Source organism: Cebus imitator, unplaced genomic scaffold (assembly GCF_001604975.1).
Source record: "Cebus imitator isolate Cc_AM_T3 unplaced genomic scaffold, Cebus_imitator-1.0 Scaffold284, whole genome shotgun sequence".
Taxonomy (NCBI): domain Eukaryota; kingdom Metazoa; phylum Chordata; class Mammalia; order Primates; family Cebidae; genus Cebus; species Cebus imitator.
Window position 1 is genome coordinate 675,424 of NW_016107599.1, and position 17,890 is coordinate 693,313.

The window sequence follows — 17,890 nt, forward strand, 5'->3', positions numbered from 1 at the left end:
ACTCCAAGGGTGAGATGGAGGGACTTATGTCTGCCTGACACTGAGCTGGTGACTGCCTAAAGAGTTAAGGGCAGGAGAAAAATGAAAAGAGCTTTAAGAAAAAAGCAATAACTGCTCTAACTCTCCTCTGGATCTCGAAGTAAACTCAAATGTTGTCATAACACTTCTAAGACCGCCTTGGAATGAAGGAAACACCCTGGCTCTAGGAGCTTTTGTATAAATCTAAAAACCCTCTTGAGTGACTAGGGACTGACTACATTGTCGGCTCTTAGTGCTCCCCAAGTATCTTTCCTTTTTTAAAAATAGCCAATCTGGATGTCTGCTACAGGATTGTTATGCTGATCCAGTGTCTTTGAGGTCTTGACACACTTGGCTGGCACTAGACGATTGGGGAAGTATGGATTGTTATGACCTGCCTAGATATTACTACCTCAAATGTGCAAATCTAAGTTCAAGAGAATGTTCTCTAGGTCCTAAAACTAAGTGCATTATCAAACCATGGAGGTGGATAGCTGAAGATACTGGTAAGGGTAGCTGAAAGATTAATAAGATTGTGACTGAAAAGGAAGATAAGTGACCAGGAGAAATGGTTAAACAGAAGCTAGAACTTACATGGCCTCCAAACAGAAGCTTTGGGCAGGCCAAGTTGACTGGACACACGATGACAGCCTGTTAGGATTCTCTACAAGGAGATAACTAATAGAACTCATGTCTATGAGAGGGAGTTTACTAAGGAGAGCTAATTCATGTGATCACAAAGTAAAGCTCACAATAGGCTGACTGCAAGTTCAAGGAAGCCAGTGGTGGATCAGTCCGAGTCCCAAAACCTCAAATTTAGGGAATTAGACAGCGCAGTGTTCAGTCTGCAGCTGAAGGTTCAAGAGCCCTGACAAAACCACTGGTGTAAGTCCAAGGGTCCAAAAGTTGAACTTGGAGTGTGATGTTCAGGGGCAGGAAGCATCCAGCGTGGGAGAAAGATAAAAGCCAGAAGACTCGGTCTGATCTTTGATCTTTGGCCAACTTTCTTCTAGCTGTGATGGCAGCTGATTAAATGGTACCCACCCAGAGTGAGGGCAAGTCTGCCTCTCCCAGTCCACTGAATGACGGTGTTGCCAAAGGAGATCAATATTTCAGACGTCCAAGAACAGTACTTTGCATCCTTCAACCAAGTTGACAATCAACACACAGCCCAAGAATCTACATCAAATGTGGGCATTAAGGTCCATGGCATTAAAGGTGGGAGATAAGCTCTTCCCAGTAGTCGGACCACCTTATCTCTCAGGACCTGAAATGCTGAGGCAGGGAGACCCGTTAGCCTTTCCCAAGGTATTGCTGCAAAAGCTCGCTTCTAAAGCCGTTGGGAGGGAAAACGCAACCTAGATCTTGTCACACCCTTTGAACTGACTAGCAGTGTTCACCCATCTCTTCTGGGTGCCCACAGAAAGCTGCAAGGATTCCATTTTCAAGGCCTTATGACACAAGGCTGACATACAGTGAGTTTCACTGTCTAAACTGTCAGAGTTCAGTTAGGGATGGTGGCAAAAATAACAAACATAGAACATGGAAGAGAACCCTTGACCCTTCCAAAAGGGTTCGAGATTATCATTGAATTGGGGTCTGCAGGGCAGACCCCTGCAGGGGGTGACGCCATCATTAACCTATCTTTGATACACAGGGACACTGGCAGAGATGATGCCCACACCGAGTTTGGGGAGTTGATGAGTCAGTTGGGGATAATGTCAGTGAATGGGAGGAGAAAGCAGGATTGGTTAGGAGAAGTTGAACTGTGGCTCTAGTCTAGCTAAAGCTTCCATCAACACATCAGAGCTCTGAAATAAGTTGCGAATCGGAGCCACCCTGCAGCGCCTTCCTTTGTCTTGCTGCTGGAAACACCATGCAACATAGGGTCTAAGCCCTTACATAAACCAGCGTATCACCTGGCCTGCACCATGTCCCAGTCCTCCCTGGAAGGTCTTGAATAGCAATGCTGTGGTACAATGAGTGGTAGGGGTATTGCTACTGCCCTCAACCACCAGCAATTAGGACCTCGTAGCCAGCTCCTGAATCCCATCCTGACTTTGAGTTCCAGGCCAAGTTATTTGTGTCAAGCTGACACTTAAAAGCAGAATCGGAGGTGAGGATTGGTTTGTAAGTCTACAAGGGAGGTGATCCACAACAAGCATCTGCAGGGCGGTGGGAAAGTGAGACACGGACGTTAAGCAAGTTACCACTCAGTGCACCCAGAGGTCCATCTCACTTAAACTTCAGGGCACACTGAGGACCTACCTCAACGCTCTTGGTCAGGTGGGACTTTGTAATAATTGTGTCCCGCGTAAGTTGGGCCTTGTGAATTCGGCGGTTTGGCTGGCCCTGCATATTGCGGGAGCCCCAGGGATGCCGTAGGGTCTCTGAAAAGTCACTGATCACAGGATCACATGTTGGCATGTACAGGGACCTCATGTGCCGAGTAAACGGACGCTACTAGGTTCTGCTCCCCTAGGGGAAGCACATCAGCATCTGCGAGGGAGGAGATAACCTGTCAAGATTACATCCAGCCATGAGTGCAGGGTCCCTGAGTGACCAGCTAGAGATGAGAAGTCTTGCCTTACCCAAAACTGTTTTGCATCCTCAGTTATGGTGAGATTATCGGAACCTGCTTAAATGGGGCAATGGGAGGACCTGCTGTGTGCCCTACTTCCTGCACTTGACCCTTGATTTAATTGTGTGTGGCCTGAATCGGCCACATATTGTAATCAAATCGGAATTGAACAAGATCCACCACTAGGAACAAGGACTCAGGATAAGCAAAGGGTAGACTGCCCTCCCTTCTCCCTTCTCATCTTCTGCTATAACTTTTTTCCCCAAGGTATTTTAGCTCATCTTAGGATGTTTCATTGCTGAGTTGGTCCTAGCCTAGGCTATGACTGTCAGCAGGGTGCTGTGACAGGCTGTTAAGATCTCAGACCTTTCCTGGCTCAGAGCTCCCTTCACAGTGGCCATTAGAGGGACTGCTAAGGGCTCTCCCTTGAAGTCAGTGTCATGCCCACATTTCTGAGCTGTGCAGTTCTGCATCCTGGACTGTGCCATGGCTTGCCATCCCAGTGGCAGTGGTGCCTCTCCATTTTATTCCTTCTGTGGAACATACGTGGCATGCTATAGAGAAGACTGATATTCACCATTAGACCTGTGACTAGCCGGGAGCAATCGTACTTCTGACTTGCTACGGTAAATAGTTGTCTTCCTACTTCTCCATTCAGGTTAAATTGTCTTGTCTTGAGCCTGTAGGAAATTGTATTCACATAAACATGGCCATCTGTCCTCTCCCATTTCTAAAATCTGATTTTAAAGTTGCCAACCTGCTAACTCTTACTGTAGCAATTACAGGGATTTATAGGTGTCCTAAGCCTTCTAAAACAGAGGTGGCCTTGGAATCAGGTTCTCGTTTGTTCTCTATGCAGTATCTAGATGCTTGGACAATAACTTGATGTACTGAAATAGTGTGGAAAGAGATTAGTCTTCCGAGACTTATAGCCATAACCATGTATCTCCCCTACTGAAGGGGAAAGTCCTATGAATGCCCTGAATGATTGCTTAAACTGAAAGTGAGCAGACACAACAAAATGCTCACTACTCCAACTTGTATCTTGCCTCCTAACAGTGTATATCTCCCCAAATCCTCCAATGTCCCTCATGCAAGGTACGGTCAGAAGCTCACGGGACTTGTGTTCTGGTCAAGCCTTGCTGATTCTAGAGACGTTGCGCCAGATCTTGAGAATCATGCTGCTTAAGGCAGATGAATCGTAGCCAAGCACTTCTCAAAACTGAGTGAATAAAAACCACATCACTTGGTCCACTTCTTCCTTGCTTTTGACAGCCAGTTACTTACAAGTTGGTTTGTGTGAAGCTGACTCAGCATTTAACAAGAACTAAAATGGATGGGAGAGGTACATGATTCGAAGAAACCAGGAGGGATTAAAGGGGTATTAGTTCCTCAAGGGGGAAGAAGTGGGTCTCATGCTGGAGACTTTTCTGGGGAAAGCCTTCTCTTGCTAAATACTTGAAAAACCATTTGCCCAATAAATGGTACCAAAGTTACCAGTTACTAGAGAAGGCTTAACTATTGAACAGAAAGACCTAGATGTCATCTGATACCTTCAAGAACATTGTTTTGTGGCCTAATGGCAGGCTAGGTAGTCCTTGAATCGGGAACCTGGGAAGCATGATATCCGTCTGCTCCTGAGCTGTCTTTGTTCCTCGTGGCAAAGGGTTGTTTCCATGAGGCATCTGTGTGGATAGTGGGCTGAAATTTCCAGCCAAGCAAGTGACTGTATAAAACAGTCCCATGTTGTGACTCATATCAGCCAAGGGGCTAGTAAGATCTCCAGCCTACAGATTCCATTATCACAGTGATCATGAAACTGAAAATCATGGTGTGAAGGTTGGAGGAGGAAGAGAGGCCATTCTTCCCTGGAAAAACAACCTGCCTTCCATAGAAAGCTCCTAGACCAGTGGTGCTCATAGGTGGCTGTGGTTATCCTTGGTCCTTGCCTAAGAAATAGGATTCTTATGGTTTATTAGTGAAAACATTACCTGCCATAAGAAGCGATTACACTGAACTGGAATCTGATAGTAGATACAAAGACTCAAAAACAAGCCTCTGCTAATCTTGTGATTTGCTTCCTTGTGATTCAGTTAACTTGAGAGTTTGGGTATCTTGTACATCTTGTATTGATTCCATGACTCATAGTTTTCCTAAAACATAAGAGGGATAGCATTAGGAGAAATAGCTAACGTAGATGATGGGGTTGATGGATGCAGCAAACCACCACGGCACATGCATACCTACATAACCTACATGTTATGCACATGTGCCCTGGAACTTTAAGCACAGTGAAATCTTGCCCACTATCTCCTCAGACTTCTTATTTCAATTAAGGTACACCATTTACATGTCTGTTAGGTGAGTTATGGGCAAACAGTCTATGTATAGTATACCTAATTTTTCTCACTTGGACACTTTCTATCCTTAAGTTCAATAAATTCCTTTGCAGTATCCAACTTCTATTCCCAACCTTTGTAACTGAAATCCTAGACACAGACTTTGTAAACTTGATTTAGACATCTTCCACGACATCTTATTGAACATGATAGTGAAATACTCCTATAACCATGTTCATAGGTCACTTCATAGGGCTTGTGGGACAGCAAAACCAAGAGCTCCTTATGCTATGGCCAAATACTAAAGTCCTCCATGGGATGTGAGAGCCAGTAGGAAGTGCAAGACTTAGCCACTCACTGATGACATGACTTATGTCTGTAGCAAAGTGCCTCAAAGTTTTAAGTAACCTTGAGTTATAACTAAGGTAATCAAATGTTTCTTGCACCTGTATCTGTTAACAAACTTCCATTCCTTCTCCTGGTGTCTGGAGTACCAGTTTCCAGTGCACTTTCCAAGTTAAGTGTTGGGTTGGCCTCTTATCTCATGTAGAGTTGAACTGAAACTGAAGAAACAGGGATGCTTTCTCATCACTTTTGAGCCTCATTTGGAACTACACCTCTGAGTAAATGTCTGCTTAAATGGTGTGTGGTAGAACTGTGAAGTCTGAGCAGCTTGCCTCTATTTACTGATGTAGCTATCCGTCTTGTCCTTGATTCCTTTCCTTTTGTGTCAATTATGGGGCACATTAACTTTCAGCATACTGTTTCCCAGGTACAGTACTAGCTTGTTTTCATCTGGGCCTAGCCCAGTGGGAGAAGCTTACAGGAGACTGAGGAAGGGAAGTAATAACATGCTTCGCCTCCTCCCTACCTCAGACCTCATTCTGAATCTGCTCCATGGGCCCAGCTTCATGACACGGGACAACCACTGTGCTGGTCTTCAATGGGAGACTCTCCAGATGTTTCAAAGACGCCAGCTACCCTAATTTTCCAGTCAGCCTGGGAATGGCTACAAGTGTCTTCTCTCTTGGAAACCAAGCATGCTACTTCACATTTCCATGACCTCTATTGTCAGGTTCTCTTTCCTCAGGGGTAGGCAAGAGTGTTCAGCTTTCCGTGACATTTACATGAAATTCTTTTTGACACTTAGAATTCCATGTACTTTTCCATCTTCATGTCCAACTCTCGTATCCCCTCTGAGTAAAATGAAATGGGGCAAATGGTTTCTAGTCTGCAAATAAAATTCAATATCAATCTAATCCGTAGGTTCACAGAAGAGGCATTGTTTCATCGGTTTCAGAGAGACTGCTTTTACCTATGGAATTAAAAATGTAGGGCTCTAGGCCTGAACTTTTCCCCCAGAAACATGAGGCAACTTCCTAACAACACTGGAAGACTCTAGTTGACGTTCAGTGCCATAAGCACTGAACCATATAATAGCTTCCTATTCAAATAATTTGGGCTCCACTGGGCTTCTCAGAAGCCTGGGTAGATTGCTGCTGTTCACCCAGAAGATTTGGAAGACCAGGGTAGTGTCCCCTCCCAAGGTAAACTCCAGGTTTAGTCTTGATCACTAACAGATTATCTCATGTATCCTTATTCTTGAGCCTGACTTTGGTTAGGACGAACTACAATGGGTGGCAATGAGAATGGGGTAGGGAGAAAGCATCAGAATGAGCACAAATGCTTCATCTTGAGTCCACATCTCTAGACAAGCTGGCTCAAAAGGTGCTTAATGAAACCATAGCACATACCCTGTCTACATGGGACCCCATTTAATGAAATGTCTTGTCCTGGTCTCCTTCAGCATGGTTACCGGGGCTCATAGTAAACTCAGTGGATATCTGTTGTGTGTGGTGGTCTAGACTCAGAAACCGAAGTTCTGGTAATAACTTTACCTTCAGCAAGGCTATGGGCAAACCAGTGTAGAAAGTGGTACTACTTGTTCTTACAGACACAGGGCTGGCAAATGGTTGGAATAGATGCAAAAATGTGTGTAAAATTTCAAACTGACTTCCTATCTGATAAATTTCCAAAACGTACCATATTAGTTCTCCAGAGGGACAGAGCTAATAGGATATGTCTATAACGAAGTTTAAGGAGAACTGACTCGCACGATCGTGAGGCGAAATCCCATCATAGGCTGTCTGCAAGCTGAGGAAGAAAGAAACCAGCAGTGGCTCACTTCAACTCCAAAAAGCCTCAAAAGTAGGGAAGTCAACAGTGCAGCCTTGTCTGTGGCCGAAGGCCCGAGAGCCCCCAGCAAACCACTGGTGTAAATCTAAGTCTAAAGGCTGAAGAACCTGGAGTCTGATGTCCAAGGGCAGTGAGCATGCAGTGCGGGAGGAAGACAAGCTGGAAGACTTGGCAAGCCAGCTTATCCCACCACCTTCCACCTGCTTTTAGTCATGCTGGGAGCTGATTGGATGGATGGTGCCCACCTGTAGGGTCCAGCCCTACAGGGTTCTGTGAGCTCCCTCTGCTGGTGTGGAGACAAGAAATTGTAGAAAGACAAGACGCAGAGATCGAGGAAACAGTTTGGGCCCGGGGGTCCACTGTTAACTGAAGGGTGGAGTCTAGCAGTGGCTAGGAATGCCTAGATTCTGACTTATTGAGTTGCAAACCTGGGGGCAGGGTAGATAAGGTATGGTAGTGATAGGATGAAGTAAGTCACATGTCATACAGGTAGGGGCTCAGGAACTTCTAGTAGCTGAGATGAGGTTAAGGAGCATAATGTGTCAGCACCTTTCCATACTTAAGGAAGAACAAAGACATTTATTACTTTTACTGATTGCCTTTTCTAAGAAAAAACCACATACAGAAGTGGAACATGACCATTGAAGCACAGCATCACAATTAAGCCCCCAGATGTCTGCGGGCCTACCTGACAGTCTCAGGCCTACCGCAAGAGCTTGGAGTGGAGTTTCCTAACTCATCGGGGGAGAGATGTCTCGGCTGTCTTGGACGCCTCCTTCCCTAGCTGGCTAAACAGTGGATGATTTCCCAGCACTGGTGCTGATGCACAGCTAAGGTGCCCTCCAGCAGCCCTTACAGGGGCATGACAGAGGGCTTAAAGTCTTACCTTAGGTCCATTCCACAATGTTGCCTCAGGTTCACACTTCCCACCTGAGAGGTACTGGTAAAAGAATTAAGATCACCTATGAACAATAACTACTATGGTTACATTTCTAGTTACCTTCTTCGTTATTTATATGGAAAGAGCCTGAGGCTTCTGGCTCCTGCCTCAGCACTTAATCTTCCCCATACACATTGAGGGGGTGGGTCTTTCTCTCCCAGTCCACTGACTCAAATGAGAACCACCACTGGCAACATCCTTGGATATACCCAGAGAAATCATCAGGGTGAGGACAACATGTCACCTGTCAAATTGGAAGGCAGTAACACTGCCTGAGAAAGAGGGACCTGTTGGCTACTGAGCCCTTTGTAACACTATCCAATGATGGGCACCCCCAAGAAGAAATTGACATACTTGGCCCAGAAAGCCCTTGATCTGCCAAATAACGGCATACTCAGAATGAAAACTTGGTGTGATTGAATTCTAGCTAGGAACAAGGATCATTACACAGATAAGATCCCGGAACTTAAGGCTGGCCTTAACTACAGGGTGAAACTGAGGACTTGTGCAAAGCCACATTCATGTTCTTTTACAACTTCAAAACTGGGAAACTCTTGTCCATACCAATAGTTTGGTGTTCTCTGCACCTATTGTTTCCCTCTGCCTGAATATTGTCAATCTTTTCACTGATGTGGGGAGTTGCTGGGCATAGACTTTCTCCAGTCACCTAGATATAAAGACGTTCTGCTCAAATCAACAGGCTGAGGCTGAAATCCAAGACTCATCCTCAATTTTTTTGGGGGGGAGGGGAGCTGTTTTGCACAATGAAGAGCAAGATGTGAAGTGTCATTAGGATGAAATGGCTACTATTCCAGTGTCCGCTGACATCTATAAATGGAAAGGCCCATAGATATTAGTACTGAATGGGCTTTCAATGGGATACTTCATGTCTTGAAACTGACTCTGGATCCCCTAAACTTCAGGGACATCCTCAGTGAAGCTAAAATATCACTGGTTTGCATTTTACCTATTCCTTATTAGGGGATGACTCCAGCTAACAGACCTAATGATTTCTTAGTTAAAATTAACTATTTAAACCAGATTGATTGACAGATTGTGACAGGCTTGATAATACCTCTTCTGGTTCAAGCTGGTGTCAGGCATGGGGTAACCTGTTTGTAGATGCCCTGTGTTACTGCATGGCCAAGAAATTTCCAGTGGTTCTGTGGGGACTGATTGCATGCACACGCAAATGTGCAAGTAGAAGGTCTCGGGATGAACACATACCCAGGAATTGGTCCCTGATCTAGGATTCATTCCTTCCTAGAAACAAAACCATTTCTCCAAGTTCCCCTCGGTCAGTCTAGAAATAGCAGGTGATGCACTAGTTTCATCAAGCTGTGTAAAGGTTGTGTTTCCTGGTTCTCAGTCTCATGTGAATTGAACTTAAACTTTAGACTTCGAAAATTGTCTCTATCCTCTAGCGTGACGTCTTCTGCACTGGCATGACTGATTCCTTTGAACTTGCTCCCACTTCTGGGGGAATGTCCGAACATGAGACCGGATGACACAGAAGTGGTTAAAGCCTCACTTTATATACTGTCCTGTCCTTCTGACGCCAATGTCACAGGAGCCTGGGTGCCATGGAAGGTAAAACTTGTGCCCTCAATGAATTCTTGTGCTCAGAATCTGATTATTGGCTCTTCTGTTCTCAGGGTGATATTAGAAATAACTTTCTCAAAGTTCACAACTGGAGTGTTACAGTTCGGAACATCCCCCTGCCCAGTAGACATCCAGCTTCTGTTAGGACATTTTTCTGTGTATCTTTGTATCAGAGTTGTATCGCCATATTAAGTCTCTGATGGAATATTCAAAGAGCTGGAGGCTGGAAGGCAAAAGAACTTTCTTAAACCTTTATCTCCTGAAATCTGAGTTCTTAGGAAATGGGCATGTTGAAGAGGCCTTGTGATGCCCATGAGACAAATTTGTGTGTTTTGAGATGGAGTCTTGATCTGTTGCTCAGGCTAGAGTGTAGTGATGCAATCTCAGCTCATTGCAACCACCTCCTAAGTTCAAGCGATTCTCCTGGCTCAGCCTCTCAAGTAGCTGGGATTACAGGCATGCACCAACATACCTGGCTAATTTTTCTATTTTGAGTAAAGACAGGGTTTCACCATGTTGGCCAGGCTGGTCTCAAACTACTGACCTCAGGTAATCTACGTATGTCGGCCTCCCAAAGTACTGGGATTACAGGCATGAGCCACTATGCCTGGCCCTATGAGGCAAATTGGAAGACAGGTCAGATGAGAGATCACTGAGGTTTTCCTGGATGTTGAACACTTGCAAACCTACAAAATCATTCCAGCGACTTGAAACTACAAAGTTACTGAGTGTTACTTTTTGGTGGTGTTCTATGGGCTCAGTGCAGCAGGTTGGGGTGCGTGAGCAACATCAGACTTTACCTAAAGGCTTCCGTTTGTGTGCCTTGACTTGTTCCCTACTAAGGGTCTGATCAATGGACACTTGATGGCCAAGCACAGGTGACCAGGGTTAATGGTGTGGTCTAAACTACTCTTAGCTTAGAGCTAGAAGTTCTGTGGAGAAGCCTGTGAGGTTTCACTCCACATTTTTTAAAAGCTATTGCATATGTAAGAATGTCCTGTTTACATGAGTTCTCCTGTCATTGTGAATTGAAAAACATGATTTGAGGTCACCTAGGTCTTAGTGACAAAGGAGTGCTAGGATGGGGGAGGATGGAAATTCAGGATCTGACTTTAAACAGAAGTGGAAGGCTTTAGGTGTTACCCATGTACTATCTGCTCTGGAGAATACTGAAGCAGGCACGTGCAAGATGGATATAGATGCACATCAGTATCCATCACATATGAAAGTCTTAGTAGCGATCTCCCATCTTGGAGTTATCACAGCCAGTTGTAGCTCCCCCATGTGGTTCAGAAAGGGCAGCCACGTCTGACTTTGAAGCTGCCTCATGTTTGTTACTCAGATTTTTCAATACTGAACTCACAGGACAAGATCTGTGGTACAGAAGGAGAAGAGTTGAAATTCTGGAGAAAGCTTCAGATGCAGAAAGGACTTCAACTAGCTTTATGTTGAGGTTCACGTAGACTACGAATACCAGTTTATAGAACCTGTTTCCTGTTGAACTATGACTTGGGAGAGGACCTGAGACCCTGAAGAGGACTGTCATAGACTAAGTCATGGTTTCAGAACCCTCAATCCTTATGTGACAAATTGATGACAAATGCTGAGCTGTGGGGAGAATCTGACGCTTAAACTATTTTAAAATAATTTATCCACATAACTTTGTCTTCAATAGGAACACCGAGTGCTGGGTGGAGCCTTCTGGAGGTGCCTTTTCACTGACTTCTGTGCAGAAGCTTTAGCATGCTCTAATTCCATTTATATTTGCTTTTGTTTCCTGTGCTTCTGAGTTCTTGCCCCAAAAGTCTGCCCAAACCAATGTTCAGAAGCATTTCCCCAATATCTTATAGTGTCGGGTATTAGATTTAAGTCTTCACTGAATGTTTTATTTAACAAAAGAAAAGTTCACAAATTCCAGAAAGCTTTGAGCTAGGGATTGAGACCATAAAGGTGATAGAAAAGCTCATTTTGCTACGACTTCGAGAGCACGAGTGTTTGGGTAGAAATATTTCCTAAAGTATTGCTCCACAATTCTGCATTCACTTTTCTGACCACTTTCTAAACACAATTTGAGTAAGATAAATTTTTTTCCAGACACTAGGGCTTTTTTCCTTTCAAAAAAATTCCAAATCAAGCCAGTTTTGCAATTTGCTCTAAGCAGCTGCCCAAGTCAGAGGTTACTAAGAGGTATACTGTCTGTGAAGTAAACTCAACTTCTTAGCATTAAAACTACAGCATTGAGCCTGGCCCAGTATCTCACCAACTCTTCATCCAAAACCAGGATTCAGCAGACTGACCCCAAGGACCGCTTCCTGCATCTAGTTTACTTAGCCAATGGTGCCCATCGTACCAGCATCTCCTGTGGGACTCTACTGGAAGAAAAAGCCTCTGGTTGGGAGAGGCCTCATGGAATGTAGTTATCAAATAGGGAGAAAGAAAACAAAGTACTTGGCTGTGACAATTGGAATAAACAATAAAAACCTTTCCTGATAACATGAAAAGTACCCTTGGACTAATTTCTTGAATTTTTAAAGGGCTTAAAAGGAGAAGCATGTCTTGATCTTACCTTTCTCAGGGACTGCATGAGTGCCACACTCTAGAAATGCAGGTGAGCAATGCGACGTCAACATGGGCTTGATCTTTGCTTCTGGCATTAACTGAATTCTGAAGCAAAAGTAGAACAAGCCTACTTGTTACTACTCTGCTAATGTCCTCTTTTTACATCACCTTGTAGACATATTGAAGAAAAACGGCAAGATCATAATTCTGACGATTAAAAGCCCTCCAAATAAAACCACTTTTACATTTTTAAGAGCAAGAATAAAACACTTATTTCTGGGTCTCAAAGTTAATAAACATAATGTGTTGTACCTATTACCATTCCAGCCTTTTTTAGTTTACAAAAATGAATTGCTGTCACTTCTAGACATTTGTGAAACAAATGGATGTGCACAACTGAACACTTTCCTAGCATTCCTGAACTAATTCACAAATGCAAGAAAATGAGGGAAATGAAGAATGTAGGTAGTTTGGAGTTTACAAACTAATGCAGGAATGATGCGCGTTGTCCCAGAAGAGGGGAATTCCCCATCCTGTTTGGCGCAGTAATGAGGGTCATTGTTAAAAAAGTGGTCTGAGTAGTGTTTATAAAAATTTACCTGAATTTACAAGAACATCCACTATTGAACATTCACCCTTACTACAAAGAACAAGACACAAGTTGCAAGAAACAATGGAAAATGTTAGTAAAGCTGGAAGAATCATTGAGTATTTTTTTTTAAAGTTAGTTTCTGTGGTTTCACCTTTTTTGGTATCGAAGTCAGGTTTTTCTGGGCAGAAAAACCAGAAGGAAAGAAATGTGTGAGAGAAGGCAACCAGGAAATAAGCGCCATCACGGCAAAATAAAACGTAAATCAAAAGGTACCACTTGGCAAATGTACTGCACAGGCATGAATTCCTTGCCAGCAGGGAGGAAGAGTTGGGGATGAAAAGATGAGTTACAAGGTGGGCCAGCCTGCCGGGTCTAGTATCTTTTTCTCGGGAAAATTCACTGAAGATGGAGCATCCCACTTCCATTAGAAAATGAAGGAATCCTGGGGTGCATCTTGGTATCTATAGGACTGGACTAACGTGAATTCCCAGGAAGCCGTTTCCAGAGGCACGCTCTATCCAAACCCACCCTGCTTCTCTCGGTGTCATGCTGCTGCACTTCATGTGGACAGATCTCACGATTGCCATGTTGGAAGTCAGAAGTGATAGTGGGCTTGCAGGGGGCGTACGGGGGGAGGTACTGGGTATAGAAAAGACTAAAGTGCTGGGTGGGGAAAATGCTGCCTGGAGAGAAACTGCCTGTGCAAATGTAGCACTGCTGATCTTTTGCATTAACATGGCAATCGCTCAAGCCACATCTGGAGTCACTATTTCCAAGAGAACCGTTCTGTGGTTCCTTTACTTTGCTCGAAGTTAAGCAAATGTGATTCCACCATGTTCTTGTGTGTGGATAGTTGAATTAAATTCCTGCCACTAAGTCGGAGTTCTCCACTGGCTCTAATCACTTTATGAAGTTGTCACAAAAATGCTCCTAGGCATCTGTTCAGTTTAGGGCAGAAGTTAGACAACTTTCCAGTGCCTTTTAGTCATCAAGGCATAATCTCATTTTTCCATAAATTTAGCTTTTGCATTTACTTCAAATACACATATCCTCAAGTTTCCTTGGTGGCATCCCCTGCTCCCCTGAGCAGTGTTTTCTACTCATGACTGTAGCGCCATGCAGAATTTCCACGTCCTTGTTAGCTGTCCATTCTCACCCTCTCAGTCTTAGACTTGTCTCCGGAAGCCCCCCCAGGCAGTCCACGTCTCAGGGACCAAGTATGTACGGGGCAACATGTTGGGTTCAAGTGCAAACCAAGAACCAGGGCCTATTTTTTTCTAGTTTGGAATCTTTGCTTTATTCTAAGAAACCAGACAGACCCAAACCAAGAAAATCAACAACTCTTTTGTCATAGTGATGACCTCAAAGTACTGATATTAACCAGAAGCTAGGACAAAACCATTTCTCTAGATGGCATGAGCTTGTTTATTTCAGGGACATTACTTCTGATTGCATATTTATAGAGAATGAAGTTGATTTTATTCATATCCCCACAAGTCTTAGTAAGCCAAGCATAACAGTTCCCATTTCAAATGAAGAAAGAGGCACCAAAAGATTTGACCATATCCGACTTAGTCAAGTGATAGAGCTGCCATCTTTCTTGCCGGTAGGGTTTTCTATGAGGATGGTGAGCTCAGGTGACTTGAGAGTAGCTTTCAAGTACATGCCATTTTCTCATGTATTAGTACACAAACATCAAGAGCATGATGTAGCATAACATTTTGGAAAATAGTGTGCCTAATATAAAAATGAAATGGAACCAAATCCATTTAACACTAAGTACTGTGTGTGGCTCCCTAAGTGCTCCAGAGGTTATGGGAACAAGAGTAGTGTACACTGGAGACCTGTCAATCATGATCAGGTCCTGTGTGTGTTCTGGTAAGTGCATGCTAGTGGGCCTTCAGGGTCTGGAAGTTCCAGACACTGCTGCTGTGTCAGTGGCCTTCACTTAGTCACTAATTCCCCCTCTCAACCTCATAAGGTGTATAGTCTTGTGGTTATTGTCGGTAATTGAACATGGCATCTCGGGAAAGTGAAGGTGTGAGAAGGTGCATGTGCCTTACATGTGCATGTACATGTGTGCATATGAAGATGTAGTTGAGGTTGAAGGGTTTCGGGATAACCTTCTATTCCTTACTGACTTATCACCATGTGTAACTTAGGCCTAGTTTTGCAATACGTTCTGAATATGACTTGAGTGTTGGTCTCCAAAGACTCTGCCTCTGAAACAGAGCTGTTGCTAGCAGGATAAGAAAGCCCTTAGGAATTCTGCGCCTGCTGTTCCTGTGTCCTTCCCTGCTGCCTGACTTCCTGCCTGGGAAACAACCTAGTGGAGACAAAGCTGAAAAACGTGGCGCCTTTAAAATCCCAGCTATGACAGTCCCCACTGAATAACTGGGGTTGGGAAGGAAGAAGTGGAAAGTGTTCCAATTAGTACTGTCCCCAGGGGGAGGAAGAGAGGCAGGAAGGCCCGGAACGAGTAGGGCAATATGGTGTATTCCTGTTAAGACGAAGTGAGTAATAGAAATGCGATTGTCTGTTAACATGGGGAGTGAGGGATCCGAGTGAGGCAAATCTGGCTCCTCAGAGTGCCAGCATGAAAATGTACAAATACTTCTATTTTCTGCCAAGACCAGCTCTGTTGTAGAGACCCCAACCCAGGTGGTGCTGAAGGAATTAAACAGATACAAACAGTGCAAAAATGGGATCAGAGTGGGATTGTCGGGGTGGGGGGAGTGGGGACTGACAGCATTTCCCTGCGAAAAGCCCGGTGCAGACTCTGATCCACATACTTCGTGAACAAGTGATTACTATTAAGCAGATGCTCAGTGTTTCTTAGAATAAAGATAAGACTAAACAGGCAGATCGTGCCTGCTCACCTCTAAGAAGCAAGCTAGAAAGCACTGACTCAGTAATGGAGGCAAGGTCAGATATCCTGTGTTTTGGGAGCTGGTTTAAGTAGTGCATGGCCGGTACATATGGCCTACTATTCTAGGAGTTTTCTGCCTGGGGATGGCTCAGTGTTACCATTGCCTCTCAGCAGACAACATATACTCCATCACGCATGTCAAGACCCCCTCCCAACAATTTTCTTTAACTTTTTTCCTCTTTAAATTTCTCTGAAAATACCCTTCAATGATTAGAGGTAGGAACCCCGGGAGTCTGAGGCACAGGGGCAGGGAAGAGGTTAAAGATCAGGTTTACTGGCTAGAAGCAGGGAAGGGTGGCTTCTACTCAGGAAAACGAGAAGAGTAAAAATGTCCAGATTGGCTGAAATAGCATCCCAGAGAAGAGATGCTCATTGTCTGCTGTCTGCTTTGACCTCTAGTCTCTTCACTTCAGCATTGGGAAAGAAATCCACCCTCCTACCCCCACCCACTCCCCTCCCCCCCGCCCCCACCAACTGGGGTACAGGGTCAGCCAGGATGCCACTGCTGGGAGTTCAGTTGGCGGTATTGGTGAACGCTGCTAGAGCCTTCTGCAGGGGAGGTCACTGATGAAGGGGTAGTAGCGTCCTGCCAACTTCCATCAGCACTGATACCCTGTGGACTGTACATCTGACTGGCTGCGAGCCCATCACTGTGTCCTACTGTCTGGCTGATAACAGGGTGAAGGGTATCCACCTGTGATTGCACATTGGCTCCAGCCTGGGCCCCTTGGTAAGAATCCCCATTGAGTGACTGCACGCTCGTGAACAAATCTCCGGAGTTTGACATGTTGAAAGAACCAGCTGAGTTGGGAATTGAGGGTGAGTTAGCTTGGATTCCACAGGCTGACGAATTGGTAGCAGTGACAGCTGTTTTGGCAGCATAAATACTGGCTTCCTCTTACCTATGTTCTTGTACTGGATTCGGTTCCAAACCAGTTTGATACCTGGGAGACTGATGCCACACTTCTTGGCTAACTCCTCTTTGACTCCCTCACTGGGGTAAGGATTGCTGAGATGGGAATAGAAACACTCATTCAGGATTTCTGTTGCTTATTGAAATTCCATCAATTCTGCCATGTATCCAGAAATCCTGGCCGCAGATTGCCAGGAGCACATTTCTGCCTTGCAGAGGAGACCAGACTGAAAAACTATCACAGCCTCGCACGTGCTCTGCTTGAGTTGCGTTTGGATAGAGCTGAACTTGGGGTGGATGATGCTGACCATCCGCTCAACCTCCTTTGGGGAAATGGGCCTTGTCTGACTTTGCTCTCACAGGAGACTCATCACGTGGGTGGTGAACTCATTGCTGGCCTGCTCATTTCTCCAGCTCTGTATGGTAGACTTGTCTGATCTGTGAGGGTTTGGCTCTGTAATCGGAATGCGCTCCACTGAGTTGTCTGAACCTGCCCCTCCAGAAGCCACAGCCAGCCATGCCTTCTGCTAACAGCATGTGGTCCATCCTCGCCAGCTGGAGGCCTATGGCTCCTCCTCCTGGGCTTTTCAGATACTCAAGCGTTCAGTCTTTGATTTTACACAGCACGTTAGACTAAGGCAGGCTTCATTCTGTGGCATTTCAAAGCATGTTTTCTGGCCTGTGCCTCATCCAAACTTTGGTCTGTGATGGAGACATTTTACAGAAAATTATGACCAATGTCCTGCATCCTCCCAGCCTCCCCTCTCAGTCCCTCCAGCCCCATCCTGCAAGTGCTGGGACAGGCCAGTGTATCAAGCCATTCAAATCCCAGCATGGCAATGCATCAGCCTGGGCTGCTGGTCCATCTCCAAAAGCTATGTCAGCCCCCATAGCTCCTCGACTCGGCTGCTGGGAAGCACCAAGGCTTTTTATACTTCAAGCTTGTAACCAAATCCTTTTCAGGATAAATAGGGAAGGTGGGGGGAAGATCAAAAGAAAACTCTCTGCCTCTTTAGAGGATGGAAGGGGTTGCGGGGTGAGGGTGGGAATAAGGGCTGGTGGTGAAAGGGTGTCTACTCCAAAAAGCAAGAAAAATAAACCACCTTCCCACTTGGTGAAAAGAAATAGGAGCTGGCTTTTTTTCAGTCCTGTCTCCTTTGCAAGGCAGAAATAGGCTCCCAGTGATCTGTGGCTTTAATCCTTTTGCAAATATGCATTGAT

At 44.9% G+C, this 17,890-nt stretch overlaps 1 pseudogene; it reads right to left on the reverse strand.

The window, feature by feature from the left end:
- Positions 1–16,306: 16,306 nt before the first annotated feature.
- LOC108284820 lies at positions 16,307–17,535 on the reverse strand (annotated as a pseudogene).
- Positions 17,536–17,890: the final 355 nt, after the last annotated feature.